Genomic DNA, 10,552 nt, shown 5'->3' with positions numbered 1-10,552 from the left:
CTTTAAGATTATTCTGATTTCACAGTAAAAGCTTATTTTGTAGTAAGTACACAAGTAAAAATAATCATTGGTGAAATGTGGTTGGGAAGAAACCAGTTAGTTCCATGTAACTTTTCTTCTTGAATCTAAGGAAAAGATTCAGTCCTGAAGTAACTGTTTTTGTCGACTCATTGTATTTCTAATTACTGTTTGCAAACATGAAAGTATAAAGTGTGTGGGCTTATTCTAAAGCTTAAGAGATGTTGAACAAGAAATACTAAACCAGCCTTTGTGTAATAGTAAGGTTTGATAAATAGAAACAAGACAACACTTACACTGTAAGGACAATGCTAATGTGTTATACCAGGCTGTGGGCGGGGACTCGAGCCACGACAAAGGAGTAAGGGCGGGTCTTAACTCTTGGGCCTCCCTTGGGAGTAGGATCTGAATCTGTTATAAAGTACTGTTGTTACCTGTGATGCTTTGCGCTGCTGAATTAGACCCACCTGTGTGTGTGTGTGTGTGTGTGTGCGTGCGTGCGTGCGTGCGTGTGTGCATATTCTTCTGTGACAAATGAATGAACTGTCATTATAATCCTCTCTCCCTCTCTTCAGTGAACAATGGCACAAGTATTTAGTGAGAAGAGTCTGGACATGAAGACCTGGAAGTCGGTTGGTGTTATGTTTGTGCAAAGAGCAATCACAAAGATAAGGTATTCAGGGGACCGTCTCTTTTACTTCTCTCCCATGTATCCACCTGTTTCCTAGGCTTTTCACTGTGTTCCACTTCCTGTCTTTTGATCCAATGAAATCCAATGAAACCGGTCAGATGACTAATGATATCCAATGAAATCCGACAGGAAGTGGAAAACACACAGCCAAGAAACAGGTGAATACAACAGAACAGCACATTCACTTCCTCCTTCTCCTCACTTCTAACACTCTACCACCCTCTAGCGGATGGGTGCTTTTCACTAATATCAGTAGTGCATACAAGTATACTATGAACAGAACAGTTGGCAAGGGTGGATATGGTGAAGTCTTCAAGGCCAGACATCTTAAGTGGAAATGGGATATGGCCATCAAACTCGTAGGGCTTGATAAGGGGTATGTGGAAAAGTACAAAGTGCTGATGAGGATTTAAAGGATAAATATTTATATTAAATTATTATGTCTTGGTACGGTAAGTCTAAGTGGAAAAGTAAAGGATACATATTTCAATGAATTGCACTGCGTTTGTTCTTGGACACATCTTGCACAGACCTAAAAAATAATAATATATATTTTTTGTGTTTAAAGCCTACTTTGAATTGCAATAACTGAAAAGTAGCTAATCTGCTCTGAACACCTGGCTTTATTTTTACCACTTCACTGAAAATTTGTATTATAATTTAATGAAGATATTTATATACATAAAACATGTTTGCATAGGAGCGCTTCCTGGATGTAAAAACCAAGTTTGTTTTGGCAGTTCTTTAAATAGGAATACATATTCTAACTAACTAACTAACTAACTATGTCTCATCTTCAGATGCTCAGATGGCCGGGTCATGGATCTAATGGACAGAGGAACCATCAACTCCTTGCCGGTCAGCTTATTTTACTCTTTACAGATTCACCGGTATATATATATATATATATATATATATATATATATCGATGGCCAAAATGCAAAACCTCCTAAGTGCAAATTTCATGATTTTCGGATTTCACTGTGGATGAGGACTATAGGCTATGCTGCACATGCTCAGTCTGTCTGCAAGATAGTCCCGCCCCTCATTTTGTCAGAAAAAGTCATTTGACTAAAACCTCCTATCTTGTTCAGTGCCAATTAGTGCTAAAATGTTGAACCGCAAAACCTCTTATCTGCACCAGAACTAGTTGAGCAGCAGACAGAGCTGAAACTTGGGAATTCTATGTTATGTAGACCGTCTAAATGTCTTTCAGTTTGTAGTAATCAATTATTTTCAAAATAAAAAAGTGTCTTCCACCCTTACTAGTTAAGTATTTGTTAGTAACTGTCAAGTTAATTGCATTGCCTTGTTGATTGCTAATGATTAGTGTCAGGTGGTGAAACTTTTATCACACCAAGAGTGTGAGTTGATCAAAAATGTTAATGGTATTACTTGTTACAATACTGTAGAATGTCTTGATCTCAAAATTAGCATAACAAAAGCATTATTTAACAACATAATGTTTGTTTGTAAGCCTAACTATTTCTAGGTAAAAACCTCCTATGTGCATCTATGTAGATAGGAGGTCATTTTTAGGTATAGATAGGAGGTTTTGGCATTGAACATTTTGAACTTGTGGTTAGAGGTTGTCATTGCTGTTAGATGTGAACGTCCATGTCGTGATTTTTTAATAATTGCAGATCAAAATCACACGTGAACACCATGGCAGCCAACAAACCTGTGAGAATATTGTGGTGTGTTGGTTGGAGAGTATAGGGTATGGGGGTGGGATGGGGTTTGGAGTTATGGGGTGTGGGGTGGCGGTTGGGGGGTTATGGGGTGGGGGGTGCATGAGGGTTTGGGTGGGTGGAGTTTGGGGGTTGTGGTGTGCTGGTTGGGGGCATGGAGATCGGGGGTTCTGGGAGTGGGGGTAATGGATTGGGTGGGATTTGGGGGTATGAGGGTATGGAGTGGGATGGGGTTTTGAGTTATGGAGGTTGAGAGGTGTGGGCTGGCAGTTGGGGGGTATGGGATTTGTGGGAGTGGGGGAGTATTGCAGGTGGTGGAGTTGGGGGTATAGGGTATGGGGGGGTTTATGTTGAGGGGGGCATAGGCCAGTTAGGCCGGATCATATAGGATTGGGTCTTTGCGATGCGATGCAAGAGTGTGGTCTAGCCAACACCAACTCGGGACTCCTGAAGTGGGATGGGGGTTTGAGTTATGGAGGCGGAGATGTGTGGGCTGGCAGTTGGGGGGATGGGGTTTGTGGGAGTGGGGGAGTATTGCAGGTGGTGGAGTTGGGGGTATAGGGTATGGGGGGGGGGGGTATGGTCTAGCCAACACCAACTCAGGACTCCTGAATCGCTGCCCTCCACACTCTCCTATCTAGCATCAGGGTCTTGATCAGGGTCTTGAGCTCTACAGTGTTGTTAGCTAAGCTGTTACGCCGAAGTTCATCTACGTAGGGTGGTGCACTTATTGTCTTTCCTGGCTTTGCCCTGGGTTGGCTCCCATAGTGTCAGTTTGCTTGCCACTAGTTATGGGTGCCTGACGCAGTGCCCTGCCTCATCCTTCTCTCTCTGACTTTGTCTGTGACCCATGGTAAGTTACCGTAGAGGACCACATTTCTGATGTGGTCCGTCCATGTGACTAGTGCCATTCGTAGCATTCTTGTGTAGACTCCATCCAAGGCCCTTTCCTGTTGTGCTGTGACGGTCCATGTCTCAGCCCCATACAGCAGTACTGACACTGTAGCTATACGAACAGCCGCCTCTTGAGGTCTTCTCCCATGTCTGATTTCCACACTCTCCTCATCCCATGCAAGGCATTCTAGTCAAGTACCCCCTGGACCTTCAGGTCCTATTCCATTGAAGCAGTCCAGGCCCAAGTTATTTGAAGTCCTGGACTGCCTCGAGTAGCTTGTCTCCATCATTTGAACCATCTTCTCAGGAACTCAGTAGGCCCAGAGAATGTTCATCAGTTTCCCCCGGTGGATGGTGCCAAAAGCCTTTTGGAAGTCATGAAGGTGATCACCACTGAAAGATTCCGCTCCCTTACTCCTTCCAGTATCCTCCTCAGCACCAGTATCTGCCCGCCTGCTGTTCGCTCCGGGCGGAAGCCGTTCTGCGAGTTTCTCAGTACAGGGTCTGAGATGGGTCTAAAACCTGCGACTTGTGAGCTCAGGCTAATGCCTTGGAGGTGTCTGTCTTGGTGAGGTCGCCTGACTTTGGTACTGGATTGATGATCATTTTGCGCCACAGCTTCGGCAGCTCGCTAGACGTGTGTGCTTGATAAAATCCAACACCACCTCGTCTATGGGCACATACATCACTCCATCCTCCCTGCAGCTCTTGCCTCACTTGATAGTAGCCTTGGCCCTCTGGTACTCATCCATGGTGAATGATCTGTCTTCCATGACCTTCCCATACCAGACGGGAACATCGGATCATCCTCTTCTTCGGTTGAAGGAGGATTTCCTAGGAGTGTTTTGAAGTGCTGGTACCATGTTTCAACTCGTTCCTCTGCGCTTTCTCCCCAGAAGTCTGAGAAGAGCTTCTGCCAGAAACGTCATTGATGAGCTTCCAGTTCTTGCCATGCTTCTGGTTAACATGCACCTCTTTAATGTCCCTGATCTTTTAGGTCAGCTCCTGTTGTTCCAGTTGCATACACGTGGTATAGCTCCTCCTTCTTCCGCTTATATTCCTCCCTCAGACCCTCTCCCTTTTGGTCAGCGACAAAGTCCCTGTGTGCTGCTCTCATCTCCTCCCTGGCTTTGGTGATTCTAGGGTCAAGGCATCCGTCTTTCCTCCTTGCTTATAGGCTCTTTAAGACATTCAATGATCTTACATACTATTCCACTGTCCACACTGGACACAAGGTTGGTGATCCAGTTATATGAGTTAGGGGAGTTGGAGGGCATGAGGGTTTAGGTGGGTGGGGTTTGGGGCATGTGGTGTGCTGGTTGGGGGGAATGGGGGTTGTGGGAGTGAGGAGGTATTTCAGGTGGTGGAGTTGGGGGGTAGAGAGTATAGGGGGGATTATGTCGAGGGGTGCCTGGGCCAGTTGTTTTGTAGTCCACCTAATTGTATTCCTGTTGTCCTTTTTGTAAATTGTATTTGTAAGCACTTTTATTTTAGGTTCTTGCTGGGGACTGTTCTTAGCACATTTTTTGTGAGCATTGCCCTGCAAACTTGTTTTTTTGTTGTTGAATAAAATAAAAAAGCATTCAATGCAACTCAGTGGTGTGTTCTACCGTGTTACGCTGTATACAGTGCAGATTTTTGGGGGAAAAAGCGTATACAGTCTACCATTTAATCCATTGAAAACGCGCTAGCGTATACCCACGACCACGCGCATCTCGTGCAGGGAATGATTATCGTATACCTCCGGGAAAAAAACTAGACCACACCACTGATGCATCTGTTTGCAGCTGTAAATGTATGTATTTACAGCCAGTATTATTTGTCATTATTTAGTTATGCAATCACTTAACATTGAAGTGTAAAAGCTCCTATCTGCAGAATTATCCAGAAAAAGTGGGGAAAAACCTCCTATCTGCATTTGCTATATGAAATAAGTGTAATTAACATATAATAATGTAATATAGTCCAGACATCCAGAAACGGTGTATTATGTGATGGGTTTCATAAAAAAATAGCATTGTGCAAAAAAAATACAACATTTTGTAGTTTTGTTTTTCATTTTCCAAACAATGAACATTTTTCAGATAGGAGGTTTTGCGTTTTGGCCATCGATATATATATATATATATATATATATATATATATATATATATATATATATATAATAATGTGCTTAGCGCTTGTACAGATAAAAGCAAGGATTAAAATAAGAGTGGATAAAATATCAATAACTAGAAAAGGTGCTCCTCGGAGAAAAGGTCCAGGCCAGTTATTGTGGGCCAGCAATGTTTGGAATTCAGTCATTATAGAGGTGAGTGGAATCGCTGCATTCATGATTTGAGGCATTTTGTTCAAAACAAACCACTCCTGCAAACTTTAGATGCCAATCTTAGCCAATCATAATGGAATATGAAAAATCTGACAGATCTGACTTGATCACATGACTATAGAGAGAATGTGTACGGATTTGCGTGATGTTTGGACAAAATATTTTGGGAGTAATAACAAAATATTTGTTTTGCAAATATTGGCCTCCTGGTGGCACTATAACAGGCCAATGTGAAACATTTTGGGGGGGAGAGGTTTTGCTCTGGCATCCAGGGAGTGTATATGTGAGCAGGCCTGGTGTTTCGGGCATCAACTCGCGAGTTGAAAAACAGTAGAAACTAGCTAAATCTTTTTTTTTGTTTTTTGGCTGATTTTCGTTTTTTTCCATATTAACACAGTTCGAATGTTGAGGAAGCTTTCGATCCCAACAGATATCCGTTTTAGAATCATTAAGTGGTTTAAATTACATTACAAACACAGCAGTGTTTATGTGTGTTTCTGTCGGTCTTGTGGGGGCGGAGAGTGGTTTTAACTTGCAGGGACAACATTAGCATGAGTGGTTTTGGTTGGTCGTTGGCCCATTGTTTTCCGGTTTCAAGCCTAATCCCCGCCCATCAGTTTCGCTCCTCTCTGTGGTGGTGTAAAGTTACTAAGTACATTTACTCAATTACTGTACTTAAGTAAAATTGAGGTATTTTACTTTACTGGAGTAATATCCACTGGTTGAATATTCAACCTGAGGCTGAAACTAACTTCACCACGGTGGGAAGCGGCTAGCCCCCCTGGTCCAGAGCGTTAGTGAGTTCCCTCAAGTTCCCTCAAGAGTAGTGAAAATAAACAAAACCATTTCGCTACTCACCAAAACAAAGGCTGTTTTGTGTTTGTGTTTTGTGAAAGTCTATTCTCGGAGGTGGGAAGCCTCTCAGCACCCCACCTACTCTGTAAAATACACTTTTTGGGCAGAAAATAAAATATGTCCGCGAGACGGAAATTATTTTTATTTACTCCACAGTGCCCTCTACAGGTAAGTTCAAATTGTCCAGATCTGTAGAGGGCGCAGTGGAGTAAATAAAAATAATCTCACTAACGCTCTGGACCAGGGCTAGGAAGCGGCCAGTATTGCGTTAGTCTTTTTCGGGACAGAATCTAGTTGTATAAACAATATAACATTGTAGCGAACACAGCAGCTACAGTAGGTGAGGGCAGCCCCAGCTAAACAACAGGCCGCTCGACGTTCGTATGGAAGTATTTCACTGAAGATGTGGCCAAAACAACAGTGGAGTAACGAGGCTAGGAGCTTAGCATTGTTAGCTCGCCGCCAAGCGTCATGGCAGAACGTACACCTGGTGTTTGCATTTCTCCATTTACAACTCGTACATCTACATAAACGTTCATATTTCAAATATAAAGTGCTTATCTCATGGCCACGGGTGTTATAATTATGTACGGGCCCTCATAAGTACCCGTATCTTCCGTATTGTTCAATAAAAAGCATTTTGATCCGATTGATGGCCATCTCCGTTTTTTTTCCCAACTACGCGGCCGTATAGGTTGGGGGGGTGTATTGCACTCCTGATACGTTATAACTCTATGAGAAAATGGCCGCCGATCGGATTAAAATGCTTTTTATTTAACAATATGGAAGATACGGGTACTTAGACCCACCACTTATGTGCACAGTTTCACGTCTAATGGGCCAACAGTGCCGGAGATTAGCTGTTCACAGATGGACGGATGGACACACACACGGACACACAGACACACAGACTGACAGGGTGCAAAACATAGTCTCAACCATGCCTTCGGCCTGGCGGAGAGAATGAATTATAACAGAGCAAAAATTGTGACAAAATAAATAGCAATAACAAATTGAAAAATAGTTTTATAATTAGACACACTTCCTTGCTGCCTTATGGGCATAAGAAGGCCTTTTTGTAAAAATACTTTTTAAAAAGCGATTTTAAACTGCCTTGATGGCAAAGGCCCGGTCATCCTTGGTCACCAAGCTGAATCATTGGCCCTCGATCGGTACCGACCGGCACATTGGGTTTTACAGTGTTTTTAATAAGATGGCGAGGTGCCAGACCATGAAGGGCTTTAAAAATTAACAGTCAAATCTTAACATAAATTCTAAATTTATCCAATGATCTGTCCTTTTCTTTCCTCCTACATTTATTCCTTACCTCTCTTAAAGTACATGTTTTATAAAGCACTCAACAAAACAGCCCTTCTCCGAGATACAGAGTGAGCAGACATAAATGGTGCCATCTTATAATGAGCACTAATTATACAAGATTAGATAAGATACAGTTGGGTGAAGTGGTCCTTCAAGGATTATAGCTTCAAATGAACCTTTAATTGTATTTGTGTCTGTGATTGTGAAATAAACTGTTCTGTTTTACTCCAAACCTCACAGGAAAAACTAGACCAACTCCCCTGGCCCCTGGTCTTTCGACTGGCTCACCAAGTGGCTCTGGAAATGAACTACCTTCACAGACTCAAACCTTCTCTCATCCATCGTGACCTAAAGCCTCTCAAGCTGGATCTCAAGGTGAGAATGTTTGGGGGATTACCACCAATGATGGGTCAAGCATGTCCCCCTTCTGGCACTGTTCAAGCCAATCTCCATTCTGCGAATACAAAACATAGTAGGTATGTGGTACTTGTCCATCTCCCCTAAAACACTGCAGGAACACTGGCCCAATTGCCATGGCCGCTGTGCCCGTGAGTTTGGCTGTAAGCCCTCGAAAGAACAGCAACACCGCAGTTATATTATGTGATGCATACCGTGGGGTTGAATTCATTCATTACAGCGATTTATTGTTATTATTATTTATTTATTTTATAATTTTTGTTTTACTGTTTATTAAAAGTAAATCCGCATGAGGAAGTACAGTATGAGTGTAATCCACAGGAAGGCAGTGGAACTAATGAGTTTCAAAGTATTGTGTAACGCAACTACTTTTTGCTGTAACTAGCAACGTAACTAGTTACTCTTTCCAGTTCAGTGGCGCCGTTACAGTTACTGACATATGAGGGGCCGCATTACCAGTAACTTTATGTGAAAATAGCCGACAACTTTAGAGGATTAAAGATTTATTATGATCCGACGTCTACTCTCACACTAGCCCTGTCTGTAACTTCCCCTTAAACTCGCTTCACAGCTGCAGCTGAGGAGCAGCGGGACTACTCTCCATATATATATATATATATATATATATATATATATATATATATATATATATATATATATTCCACTGTCTACTCCTTTGTACATTTGATTGAGACACTGAAGCTTCTGTTTAGATATGCATATGCACATTCCTGCACATGTTTTTCTTTGGATCTACTGCAAATTGATAAGCTATTGTACCTGTGTAATACAATAACCTATTTGTCCTCATTTTTTATTATATTGATATTTCATCTCTGATCTCTTGCTTTAATATATTATGTTCAGAATGTTAACACAATCAAGCAAGTCCCAGCAACATTTCGCTGCTTGTATAAGTTAGTGACAAATAAAACCTTCTTGATTCTTGCAACATCATTCACTCTTGCTCTCTCTCTCCTTCCCCTCTGTCTATTCCTCCTCCCACTTCTCTCTCTCTCTCTCTCTCTCTCTCTCTCTCTCTCTCTCTCTCTCTCTCTCTCTCTCTCTCTCTCCATTCCCCTGTGTTCCCTTAATTTATTTTCTCTCCATTCTCCTCTCTCATTCATCCAGATCAATGACTTTGAACCTTTGAACCTGGGCCAATCTGACGTCCGTTTGAAGCATGTTGGGACACCCTTCTTCATTTCTCCAGAGGCCTTTTCCGAGGCTAGCCATTCCTTTGATATCTACAGGTATTCAATGTTCCCAGTGGGATTTTGTGTGTGACTGGATGTCATAAAGTGGGAGTGTAGATCGACACAAAGAAATGTCCAAAAATGGACCAGTAGGCAGGCTTGCAGGAAATAAAATTGATTCCAGGCCAGGACAACTAAAATGGCACAAATGTACAACTGAAGAAAAAGCAACTAAAAATTCAAACAACTGAAATTAATTTAGAGGCAAAGTGTCAACCTCTCCACAGTCAGCTCTTCAGGCACCAATCACCCAATTACACAGCTAGGCCTCAACAGGCCACTTCCCCAGAACAGCATCTACCTGTGCAGATACACACCAAGATATTAAAGGGATTCCAGACACAACAGAATGTGCACCTGTTCTGTGGGAGTGGGAATCCACAAGTAACAAGCATAACTTACAATACATGTCCATATGAATGTACTGCTGCTGAACATAGAGAACATTAGTCTGTAAGAGGCTGCTCTGTGACACTGCACTTCAACAAGTCAGCTGTATGTCATTGCAAACCCCTGTGAAAACACAATGTATCTGCTGCTTACCATTATTCTTTATTCTTTATTAGGATCCCCATTAGCTTCCACAAAGTGATCGCTAGTTTTTGACACAAAATTTATACAATCAAAACAGATAATTAAAATAGTCACATTGTTAAAATTCTGCTACAACTAAAAAGGCACAACTGACAACATATAGTAATCAGTAACATAAGTGAAGTCACCCTGCATATAAAACATTGACAACAATAACCAATAAAATCGCAAATACAGATTCACAAAATACACACAATAATGGGTGACAGAGATAGAGAAAAACACATTTACATCTAGATGGGACTCATGAATTCATCTACCTTACCTGTAGTGGATAAGGCTCAATACCAGCAAGTAGAACTTTAATTGTCATGTTGATTTTTATGTTTCATAGATGTGTTCGTACTGTTGTGTTTTTTACAGGCAGAAGATATGTGCAAACTAAATAATTTTGCATATCGTTGCTTTTGGGCAGAAACCTCAGATCTCCATATTTCTTAGATATCTCATAGCTCTCTCATAGCTCACAGAGCTTGTAGATTGGCTA

General features: G+C 41.8%; 1 long non-coding RNA gene across 1 annotated transcript; it reads left to right on the top strand.

Annotated features, from left to right (window-relative positions):
* The first annotated feature begins 592 nt into the window (after positions 1-592).
* LOC308088086 lies at positions 593-8,160 on the top strand. Its single transcript, XR_013933407.1, has 3 exons — positions 593-691; positions 1,510-1,567; positions 8,039-8,160. It is a non-coding gene; the product is annotated as an uncharacterized lncRNA (long non-coding RNA).
* The last annotated feature ends 2,392 nt before the right edge of the window (positions 8,161-10,552 follow it).

The sequence above is a fragment of the Gymnoscopelus braueri genome (assembly GCF_963280865.1).
Source record: "Gymnoscopelus braueri genome assembly, chromosome: 7".
NCBI lineage: Eukaryota > Metazoa > Chordata > Actinopteri > Myctophiformes > Myctophidae > Gymnoscopelus > Gymnoscopelus braueri.
The sequence above is the reverse complement of the archived record's forward strand: the minus strand, read 5'-3'. Positions and strand labels throughout refer to the sequence as shown.